The following is a 12,699-nucleotide window of genomic DNA, read 5'->3' on the forward strand; positions in this document are numbered from 1 at the left end:
TATCATAGGCTTCCGACTTTCACCATGCCTCCCAAAGCTCCCAAAGCTCCCATCACTTGCAATTGGATGAGGTCCAACGTCACCGACGAGACCTTAGCAGACTTTGTGAAGTCGGGTTACCTGCCCAAGAAGGACGTCATGTCCTACCGTGCCCCTGACCCATCAGAGGAGAGACCACAGCCAAGGGACGGGGAGGTGGTAATTTTTGCGGATCACATGAGCCGGGGCTTCGCACCGCCCGGCTCAAAGTTCTTTAAAGACGTGCTGAATTTCTTTGACCTGCGGCCACAAGACATAGGACCCAATTCTGTGTCCAATATATGCAACTTCCAAGTGTTCAGCGAAGTCTACCTTGGAGAGGAGCCCAGCCTGCTGCTCTTCAGAGAGCTCTTCTACCTGAACCGTCAAAACGAGTGCGCCAACGGGCCAAGCTTGGAACTTGGCGGCATCTCCATTCAGCGACGGAGAGACCGCCTTTTCCCTTACGCCGAGCCGCCGAGTCACCCAAAGGACTGGAACCAGACATGGTTCTATTGCCAAGACACGTCGCCGGCTGACGAGAGCCCGCTGCCCGGCTTTCGCCCTTTACGTCTGGAACCGACTCACCCTCTGTCTGATAAGTTAACTCAGGCGGAGCGCCAACCTCTGCTCCCCACCATCAACAAGATCAAGGCTCTCCTGGGCAATGGTCTCAACGGAATTGATCTGGTCCGGGTCTGGATCTCGTGGCGGGTGATCCCCCTGAGCCGCCGCCCCGGCTTAATGTGTGAATACACAGGCCGGAAAGATGATCCCCTGCGACACAGCCGCAATGATCTTCCTGAAGACATTGCTGAAGACATGACCAAGGCCCTTTTAAATGAGAGCTTGGCAGACTGCGGGAGGACCGGGTTAGCCCCCTTCTGCAAGACCAACCCGGCCCCAGCGGTAAGTCGCTGATCTGGACATTTTATTTTCTTCCGTAGATAGCTTTCATCTGGACCTTACAAAATCGTCATTGTATTTTTCAGGCTGATGACAAATTCTGGAAGGTCAAATATGACCATGAGGCGGCCAAGAAGGCCAGGAAGGCTAAGAAAGCCGCCAAGAGAGCCGCTCCCCGCAAGAAGGGAAGTAGGCCTACTGCTTCAGAGCTGCTGCAACTAAGCGACAGCTCCGAGTCAGAGGTAACCCCTGAGCCTATAAACTCTTGTTGTACTTGCTGTCTATTTCTGTCCACCTTATCAATACTGTTCATCAACAGGATGATACCGGAGCAAGTAACCCGGTGGTTGAAGAGGTAATGATACTTTCCTCCGACTCGGAGCCCTTGCCAAGGCTGAAAGTCCGAAGGGTAACCCGGAAAGTAAGATTTTCTCATCCTTTAGCTTATCAAGATCCTCAATTTCTTTTGAAGCAACAGACTCATGAGAGCCGGCGGCACACCCGGACCAACAAGGACGCTGACCTCTCTTCCGGCTTACCCGACGCATCGAGGAAACGCCGAACCGAGGTTATCTCCAACTTGTACCCTTTTCATCCTTTGGGGGGTGTTACACATCAACCGCTCAATTCTTCTGATTCAAACTATCAGGAAACCTCACCCTCCTCTGGTGACTCGATGCAATCAAGCCTGCCGGCCTTCAAGACCGTACCCGGGTAACAATGATCATCTCTTTGTTGTGCTTATCTTTGCTCATACCTTTGTACTAACCTTTTTGTCCTTTCAGTGCCCAGGCAAAGCTCACCAAGAGGGCGAAGAAGAACAAGCCGGTCGAAGAGCCGGACTTGCCTGAACCGGAGGTAGCAGCTCAAGAACCGCCAGCTGCCTCCGCTCCTGAAGCCACCGCTCCAACCGACAAGGCAACTACAGAGGCTTCTGCTAACCCGGAGACCTCCAGCTCGGCTCAGCCGGTCAATGACCCGGACGTGGTAATCACCCGGACGGAGTTTGTTGAGCTGGGGAGACCTACTGCACTGGCCAAGTGCTCCGCCAAGGAGGAGTTGCTACAGCACCGCCGGGTTAATCTGGACCTCACCGACTACGCCAATCTGAACATCGGAGAGATCGTCTCCGGCTATGTCAGCCAAGTGCACAAGAGCCGGGATGTAGAGATCGGCATGGTGAACCAGATTCAGCAGAAGTCTGAGGTACTACTCTTCTTTCTTCTTGCTTACTGCATAGTTATCTTGTTATTCTTACCATACTCTAGCCCCCAAGTCTATGACTTATGATAGAATATGTTGTAGACTTAAGTTCCGGCTTACTCGCTTGAACCGGCAATTTGTAAATAGAAAACGTTCGATATGCATTAGCCCCCAAGTGCCAAGTGTCTTTGCGTGGAAAGTGCTTGGGACTTTAAAATTGCATAATAACTGTTCATCCCATAACCCGGAAATTATGCAGGCTGCTTGCAAGAAGTTTGAAGCTGACATCTCTGATCTGAAGACCCGGCTGAGGACGCAAGAAACTGAGACCCGGAAGGCCAATGCCAAATTTGTGTCCAGTATTGCTGCACAAGAAAAGCTGAAGACGGACTTTGATGCTGAACGGAAAGCTTGGGCCGAAGAGAAGGCTACTCTGGTGAACCGGGCCGAACAGGCGGAGAAGGCTCTGACAGAGAAGACCGCTGAACTCGCCGGCTTAAAACGCCAGGTGTCCCAGATGGTTGCCGCAATCTTCGGTAAGTCATTCCACCGGCTTTCGTCCAGTTTTATAATTTTTATGTTTCATAACCCATCATTGCCGGCGGCTTTATCTTACTCTGTTACACAGGTCCCAGAAGCGCCAACCTCAAGCAAAGCGTGGTGACCAAGTTGAAGGCCGTGTACACCCTGGTGGAGCAACTCTACACCGGGTCACAGCGCGCCTTGGCCGTGGTGGCCCTATCCAATGAGGTGCCGACTCATCTGGCGGAAGTTCTTCGCCGGCTTGTCGTTCTTCCCCAACGTGTCCAAGAGCTGCGGCGGGCCTCTGCAAGAGCCGGAGCTATCGCCGCTCTGAGCCGGGCCAAGGCGTATCTTCCAGAGTTAGACCCGGCGGACATTGCCCTCGGCTATCCCAGTTTGAAGGAAGACGGCACACCCTTCGACCAAAGGGACTTTGCAGCCTGCGTGAAGATCGTGCGCCCGGTGGCCACCCTCATTGGAAACGACACAGATCTGACCAAGTACCAGCCGGGTTACAATGCAAAAAATCAAAGGATCCCCACTCCGCGTTATGAAGCTGTCAGCTTAGTCCCACCAGCTCGTAAGCACACCTTCGCCCCGGAGATTGACCCGGCCGGGTTAATTGACGAGGAAGCTCAATTTGAAGCTCTGAGCGGCATTGACTGGAAGTCGTCAACTTTCCAGGTCTTGGGAACAGCCTGAGGAGAGGAGAGGGATGAGCCGGAGACTTCAACCCAGCAAGCATCGTAACTCTGCAGGCAGCTTATTAAACAATGCTTCACCCTTTTGGACTCGATGAGTCTTGTAATAGAGTAGGACCAACACTTTAACTTTGCCGTGCCATCGTGCACGCGTTGAATGCTGAAGTCCATTGAAGTTGTCTCCTTTATATTTCCCCGGGTCATAATCGATCATTCATTTTCCTTAAGCTCAAATAGTTGCCTTTAACTATCCTGCATAGAAGGACAAATCACAAGTCTCTAGGCGGCTTACCGCACTGAGAATCATAGTTTTAGACATATAACCCGGAATATGAATCAAAAAAAAACTGGTCCTCAATTATGTCCTTGATATAGCCGTAATAACACACTTACCGGCCTGCAAGCACACTTCCGGCTTATATAACCCGGGTAATAAGGTTGGTACCTCAATTCAGGTTTACCAGTCTTAATAACACCGATTGTATTTGACTAGTACCATAAATCAAAGTTAAGCCGGCAAAGTGAGACCCGTCGTGCACACTTGAAATAATCGGAAGAGCTCGCTATAAATCAGAAGAACTTGGGGGCTTCCGGTTTGAATACGACCAGAGACCCGTCCCAAACGGGTTATGCTAGGATTCGAATGCGATCATATAGCCCCTAGTGGGTGTGGCGATGCCAATCAAGAGGGTACCGACAGCTATGTTCTCTTTGGTTCGAATACGACCCATGTTTGAACAGGAAGCCCCCAAATGACTTTAAGAATTGTTTAACGACGCTGATTCGAATACGATCCACGTCGGTTCCCAAAGAGGTTAAACTATGATTCAAATATGATCAAAGAAAACTCCCCAATGAGCTCGGCACTTTGCCAATCAAATGGGTATCGACAGCTATGTTCTCTTTGGTTCGAATACGACCTATGTTTGAACAGGAAGCCCCCAAGTGACTATATTATGTATGGCTAGATTCGAATACGATCATAAGCCGGATCCTCCTTCAAGTTATCACATGATCTTGTAATGAAAACAACACATTCATCTTTGGAGGAGGAAAAAAGGACAGAGGTCCTGCTTTATTGCTTATCATAATATATACATGGCTTTAGAGAAATATGTACATTATGAGAGCCGGTGTCTCAAGTGTAATAAGGCCGAAGCTGAGCTATGTTCCACGGCCGACGGGTCTCTTCCTCCGACTTACGTGAATCTTTGTGCTCCCGAACGTCAACGAGGTAATATGACCCGTTGTGCAAATTCTTGCTGACCACAAAGGGCCCTTCCCAAGGCGGGGATAGCTTATGCGCATCTGTTTGATCTTGGATGAGCTGGAGCACCAGATCGCCTTCCTGGAAGACCCGGGATTTAACCCGGCGACTATGATAACGGCGCAGGTCCTGTTGGTAAATTGTTGAGCGAGCTACTGCCACATCACGCTGCTCGTCCAACAAGTCAAGAGCATCTTGGCGCGCCTGTTCATTATCCATCTCAACATAAGCCGCCACTCGAGGCGAATCATGACGGATGTCACTGGGGAGGACTGCTTCCGCTCCATAAACCATGAAGAAAGGCGTGAAACCTGTAGACCTGTTAGGAGTAGTGTTGATGCTCCACAACACGGAGGGTAACTCCTCCACCCAACAACCCGGCGTCCGTTGTAAAGGGACCAAAAGCCGGGGTTTGATGCCTTTCAGAATCTCCTGATTAGCCCTCTCCGCTTGACCATTGGACTGAGGGTGAGCCACAGATGAAACATCAAGTCTAATATGCTCTCGTTGACAAAACTCCTCCATGGCGCCTTAGGATAAATTGGTACCATGTCAGTTATAATGCTGTGCAGAAAGCCAAAGCGAAAGATCACCTTTTTCATAAACTGAACTGCCGTGGCTGCATCACACTTGCTAACTGGCTCCGCTTCAACCCACTTGGTAAATTTGTCAACTGCCACCAAGAGGTGGGTCTTCTTATCCTTGGACCTTTTAAAAGGCCCAACCATATCAAGCCCCCAGACTGCAAAGAGCCAAGTAATTGGGATCATCCTCAGCTCCTGAGCCGGCACATGAGCCCATCGCGAGAACCTTTGGCAACCATCACATTTACTGACCAAGTCCTCCGCATCAGCATGAGCCGTCAGCCAATAAAAACCATGACGAAAAGCCTTGGCCACAAGAGACTTTGAGCCGGCGTGATGGCCACAATCCCCTTCATGAATCTCACGCAAGATCTCTTGGCCTTCCTCAGGGGAGACACAACGCTGGAACGCTCCCGTAACACTGCGGCGATGCAACTCACCATTGATAACAATCATTGACTTAGACCGCCGGGTTATTTGTCTGGCCAAAGTTTCATCCTCAGGCAAATCTCCCCGGGTCATGTAAGCCAGATAGGGCATTGTCCAGTCTGGTATGATGTGGAGAGCCGCCACCAGTCGTGCCTCCGGGTCAGGGACAGCCAAGTCTTCCTCTGTAGGCAACTTAACAGAAGGGTTAAGCAGGACGTCCAGGAAAATATTAGGCGGCACCGGTTTTCGCTGAGAGCCCAGCCGGCTTAAAGCATCAGCCGCCTCGTTCTTCCTGCGATCGATGTGCTCTACTTGGTAACCCTGAAAGTGCCCAGCAATGGCATCAACTTCGCGGCGATAAGCCGCCATGAGAGGGTCCTTGGAGTCCCACTTTCCTGATACTTGTTGAGCCACCAAGTCTGAGTCGCCGAAGCACCTTACCCGGCTCAAGCTCATCTCCTTAGCCATCCGAAGACCGTGGAGCAAGGCCTCGTACTCAGCTGCATTGTTGGTACAAGGAAACATCAATTGTAGCACATAATGGAACTTATCACCCTTAGGGGAAGCCAATACGACTCCAGCCCCCGAGCCCTCCAACTGCCTGGACCCATCAAAGTGAATAGTCCAATATGTGTTATCCGGCTTTTGCTCGGGCACTTCTAGCTCTGTCCAATCATTGATGAAATCCACCAAAGCCTGAGATTTAATCGCAATGCGTGGCACATACTTCAGACCATGAGGCCCAAGCTCTATAGCCCACTTAGCCACTCTCCCTGTGGCCTCCCTGTTTTGAATGATATCTCCAAGGGGGGTAGAACTGACCACAGTAATGGGGTGACCCTGGAAATAATGCTTAAGCTTCCGGCTTGCCATGAACACACCATAAACAAGTTTCTGCCAATGCGGATACCGCTGCTTGGACTCGATGAGTACTTCGCTGACATAATAAACCGGCCTCTGAACCGGATGCTCCTTACCCTCTTCCTTGCGCTCCACCACCACGGCCACACTGACGGCTTGGGTGTTAGCAGCCACATACAGCAATAAAGGCTCCTTGTCAACCGGAGCAGCAAGGACTGGGGGCTCGGCCAGCTGTCTCTTCAAATCCTCAAAAGCAGTATTAGCTGCATCATTCCAGACAAAGTCGTCAGTTTTCTTCATCAACTGATATAATGGCATGGCCTTCTCACCCAAACGGCTTATGAACCGGCTTAAAGCAGCGATACGACCCGCCAAGCGCTGGACGTCGTTTATACACGCCGGCTTAGCCAGGGAGGTGATGGCCTTGATCTTCTCCGGGTTAGCTTCAATGCCTCTGTTAGAAACCAAGAAACCCAAGAGCTTGCCTGCAAGAACACCAAAAACACATTTGGCCGGGTTAAGCATCATCTTGTAGACCCGGAGATTATCAAAGGTTTCCCTCAGATCATCTATCAAGGTTTCCTCCTTCCTGGATTTAACCACAATATCATCCACATAAGCATGAACATTGCGCCCAATCTGGTTATGAAGACAGTTCTGCACGCAACGCTGATAAGTCGCCTGTGCACTCTTGAGTCCAAAGGGCATAGACACATAGCAGAAGGCTCCAAGGGGAGTGATGAACGCCGTCTTCTCCTGGTCCTTAACTGCCATTTTAATCTTATGATATCCAGAATAAGCATCCAAGAAACTTAGGCGCTCACAACCCGCCGTAGCATCAATAATTTGATCAATATGGGGAAGGGCGAAAGGATCAGCCGGACACGCCTTGTTCAAGTCCGTGTAGTCCACACACATCCGCCAGGTGCCGTTCTTCTTAAGTACGAGCACCGGGTTAGCTAACCATTCTGGGTGAAAGACTTCAATGATAAACCCGGCCGCCAAGAGCCGGGCCACCTCTTCACCAATAGCTTTCCGCCTCTCTTCATTAAACCGCCGAAGGAACTGCCTGACCGGCTTAAATTTCGGATCAACATTGAGAGTGTGCTCAGCGAGTTCTCTAGGTACACCTGGCATGTCAGACGGCTTCCATGCAAAAATGTCCCTATTCTCACGGATGAACTCGATGAGCGCGCTTTCCTATTTTGGATCCAGATTGGCACTGATGCTAAACTGCTGAGATGAATCTCCTGGAACGAAATCAACAAGTTTAGTCTCATCAGCCAACTTAAATTTCATTGCCGGCTCATGCTCCGTAGTCGGCTTTTTCAGAGAGGTCATATCTGTTGGGTCAACGTTGTCTTTGTAAAACTTCAACTCCTCTGTTGCACAAACAGATTCTGCATAAGCTGCATCGCCTTCCTCACACTCCAGGGCCACCTTCCGGCTGCCGTGAACCGTAATGGTCCCATTATGACCCGGCATCTTGAGCTGTAACTACACGTAACACGGCCGTGCCATGAACTTGGCGTAAGCCGGCCGCCCAAATATGGCATGGTACGGACTTCTTATCTTGACCACCTCAAAGGTCAATTTTTCCACCCTGTAGTTGTGCTCATCTCCAAAGGTCACTTCCAACTCGATCTTGCCGACTGGATAAGCCGACTTACCAGGTACCACACCATGGAAAATAGTGTTTGACTGGCTGAGGTTCTTATCAATCAACCCCATACGACGGAACGTCTCATAATAGAGGATGTTGATGCTGCTGCCTCCATCCATGAGCACCTTAGTGAACTTATATCCTCCCACCTGAGGAGCCACCACCAAGGCCAAGTGACCCGGATTATCCACCCGGGGAGGGTGATTCTCCCTACTCCACACGATAGGCTGCTCAGACCACCGCAAGTAGCGTGGAACCGCCGGCTCAACAGCATTCACAGCCCTCTTATGAAGCTTCTGATCTCGCTTACACAGGCTGGTGGTAAACACATGATACTGTCCACTGCTAAGCTGCTTTGGATTGGTCTGATAACCCCCCTGCTGCTGTTGATGACCCTGGCCAGACTGTTGATTAAAGACCCCTTGACCGTTCTGAGGATTAGAATTTGAGCCGCCGCCCGGGCCATGAAAGCCTCCGGCGCCTGAGCCACCGCCCGGGCCATTATTGCCGTTAAAGGCGTTGGAATTCTTAAAGGCCTTCATGATTGCACAATCCTTCCATAGATGAGTAGCTGGCTTCTCTCTAGAGCCATGCCTTGGACAAGGCTCATTCAACAGCTGCTCCAGCGTCGGGCCTGACCCGCCGGCTCGGGGAGGGGGCCTCCCCTTGCGTCGCTGGTTATTACCCTGTGAGCTGGCGTTGGCTACGAACTCTAGGCTGCCATCGGCCTTGCGCTTGCCACCTCCTTGGTTCCCCGGGTTATGCTGAGGACCCTTGCCATTGCCGTTCTTCTTTCCCTTCCCTGTCCTTTCATCATCTGAAGCGGGGTCCTTGGTACCATCAGAATCGGCGTACTTGACGAGAGCCGCCATCAGTGTACCCATATCATTGCAGTCGCGCTTAAGGCGCCCGAGTTTCATCTTCAGGGGCACGAAACGACAATTCTGTTCCAACATTAAGACTGCAGAGCCGGCATCCATCTTATCAGAGGAATGTATTATCTCCTTAACCCGGCGAACCCAATGTGTCGTAGACTCACCCTCCTGCTGCTTACAGTTAGTCAAATCCACAATTGACATAGACTGCCTACAGGTATCCTTGAAGTTTTGGATGAACCGGACTTTCAGCTCAGCCCAAGACCCGATGGAATTCGGTGGTAGCCCTTTCAACCAAGTGCGGGCAGTCCCATCTAACATCATGGTGAAGTACTTGGCCATTGCCGCTTCACTGACTTCCAGCAGTTCCATGGCCATCTCGTAACTCTCAATCCAGGCTGCGGGTTGTAAGTCAGCCGTGTAATTAGGCACCTTCCTAGGGCCTTTGAAGTCCTTGGGTAGACGTTCATTGCGGAGAGCTGGCACTAAACAAGGGACACCTCCAGTCCTGGTAGGGACACCCACGTCGACGGAAGTCATCGGATAAGCCGGGGGAGTCTGGTAAGCCGTCAACTGAGGCACCTGCTCTGCCTCTTGCCGCGCTCTGTCTTGGTCTGCTGCGTGAAAGGCTCCGTTATGAACCGGGCCATGGCCAGGGGGCGGGTCATGGCGTCGGACATTACTTGAGCCGGTCGCTGAGACCATGTGTCTGCTATAACTCGGGCTCCGGCCTGGACGAGGGGTCGAGTGGATCCTGTCCCGGCTGTAAGAGTACGCCTCTTGCTGCACCAGTGGTGTCTGGAGGAGTTCCCTGACCCGGCGGGTTTCAATAGCCGTCGGAGAGTCGCCGTCAATTGGGAGGGCCGCCAGCCGTGCTGCTGCGGCAACCATGTTCTCCAGCGGGTTAGCATAATGACCCGGTGGTATTGGCACATACTGAGGCGGGGCAGGGTTCACCCGGGGAGGCCCCATCACTTGTGGCTGAACAGGGGTCCCAGACCCGGGCACTATGATCCCTGGCGGGTTACTAGACCCTGCACCTGGCGTGTTGAAGAGGTTTCGAGGATCGTAAACCGGAGGGAGTCGAGATTGGGCTTTTTGATGCCTCCTTCTCATGACCTCATTGGACGCGTTTTGATCCATCGTGAGCCGGAAGGACTGCGCCTGAATCAACTGGGTTTGGGCGTCGAGAGCCGCCCTCTCTGCAGCCATCCTGATCCCTTCCGCTGCCAGATCCTCTTTGGCTTTCACTACATCTAACTTTAACTGCGCCACCTCCGCGTCATGCCGAGCTTGATCCGTCGGGCCAACCGCGGCGGTCGACAGGGCCGTCATCTTGTCCGTGAGATCCATCGGCACCTGAGCCGGTGAGGGCACCGGGTTTCCTGCCCCAGCAGCAGGGTTCTGAGCAAGCTGTGCACCGGCCATGAAGATTCTAACCCGGCTCGGCGGCTCAAACGGGTCCGGAATACTGTCACCCTCGGAACAACCCATGAGCCTACCATCTTGAAGTTGATACAACGAGTTTGACTCATCTGTGGACGATTCGCCGTCAGAGTCAGCGGCCGTCTCATCACTAGATCCAGATCTGTCAGAGTGCCCTCCATGGACACATCCCACAAAAGCATGCCTCAAGGCAGGCAGGGCCCGGGCGGGTCGTGCGCGCTGAGCCGTCTCGATGAGATCGGCGCAGAGATCCGGCTCAGGGCCCGGCTCACCAATCTTGCCAATGAAAACATGAATTCCGCCGAAGGGGACCCGGTATCCGTACTCGATTGAGCCGGCGTCGGGGCCCCAGCTTGCATCGTCGACGTAGAGCTTGCCGCGACGACTCTTGGTCATCCGGCCCACAGCGTATCCCTTGAGCCCTTCGAAGCTGCCCTTCAAGAACTCAAATCCACCGTGCGCTGGCCCCACGGTGGGCGCCAACTGTCGTGGAATTGTCACGGCAGATGTCCTCAAGCTAGGACTTATTCGTGGAGCCATCGCCGCTAGGAAGCTTGAAGGGGTTAACGGGACAAGGAACACGAGGGTTTATACTGGTTCGGCCCCTTACGGTGAAGGTAAAAGCCTATGTCCAGTTGAGGTGGTATTGATTAGGGTTTCGATGACCAGGGAGCTTAACTGCTATGCCCGGCTCTCGATCAGATCTTTCTTGTCCCTAAACCGCTGTCGGGTCGTCCCTTTATATAGAGAGGTTGACGCCCAACAGCCCTCAGAGTCCCGGCCGGCTCATAAAAGTGTCCGGCTCGGACTCTTAACTATTCTTGCCTTATACTACAAGTCTCACCATACGGCGGTTTATCACTACGGGCTTTAAGCCATCTCCGGGTCTTAAGCCCATCTTTGGCCCACCATCTTCAAGTTTGGCGCCGGGCTTCAAGTGATGACCCTTACGAGTAACCCGGCCTCTTCTGGCGGGTGACTCTAAGGTTTATATCCTCAACAGGAGGCGAAACTATAAGCCCCTATCTTTCTCTGTGTTCGATTAAAACTCCATAACCACAAGTATTGCGTGAGTGTTAGCAATTATGAAAGACTAAATGATAGTTGAGTATGTGGACTTGCTGAAAAGCTCTGACATAGACTCTTTCCGATGTTATGATAAATTGCAATTGCTCCAATGACTGAGATTATAGTTTGTTGGTTCTCAATGAAGTTTCTGATTCACACTTTACATTGTGAATAGATTATTACTTGAGCATAAGAAATCATATGACAATATCCATATATGTTGCTGTTAAAAGAATGATCATGATGCCCTCATGTCCGTATTCTATTTTATCGACACCTCTACCTCTAAACATGTGGACATATTTATCGTTATCGGCTTTCGCTTGAGGACAAGAGAGGCTTAAGCTTGGGGGAGTTGATACGTCCATTTTGCATCATGCTTTTATATCGATATTAATTGCATTATGGGTTGTTATTACACATTATGTCACAATACTTATGCCTATTCTTTCTTATTTTACAAGGTTTACATAAAGAGGGAGAATGTCGGCAGCTGGAATTATGGGCTGGAAAAGGAGCAAATATTAGAGACCTATTCTGCACAACTCCAAAAGTCCTGAAACTCCACGAAAGTTGTTTTTGGAAATAATAAAAAATACTGAGCAAAGAAAATACCAGAGGGGGCCCACACCCTGGCCACGAGGGTGGGGGCACGCCCTACCCCCCTGGGCGCACCCCCATGCCTCGTGGGCCCCCTGGTGGCCCTCCGGTGCCCATCTTCTGCTATATGAAGTCTTTCGTCCGAGAAAAAATCATAAGCAAGCTTTCGGGACGAGACTCCGCCGCCACGAGGCGGAACCTTGGCGGAACCAATCTAGGGCTCCGGCGGAGCTGTTCTGCCGGGGACACTTCCCTCCGGGAGGGGGAAATCATCGCCATCGTCATCACCAACGCTCCTCTCATCGGGAGGGGGCCAATCTCCATCAACATCTTCACCAGCACCATCTCCTCTCAAACCCTAGTTCATCTCTTGTATCCAATTCTTGTCTCTAAGTCTGGGATTGGTACATGTAGGTTGCTAGTAGTGTTGATTACTCCTTGTAGTTGATGCTAGTTGGTTTATTTGGTGGAAGATCATATGTTCAGATCCTGTATGCATATTAATACTCCTCTGATTATGAAAATGAATATGCTTTGTGAGTAGTTACGTTTGTTC

This window comes from Triticum aestivum, chromosome 2D (assembly GCF_018294505.1).
Source record: "Triticum aestivum cultivar Chinese Spring chromosome 2D, IWGSC CS RefSeq v2.1, whole genome shotgun sequence".
NCBI classification, from domain to species: domain Eukaryota; kingdom Viridiplantae; phylum Streptophyta; class Magnoliopsida; order Poales; family Poaceae; genus Triticum; species Triticum aestivum.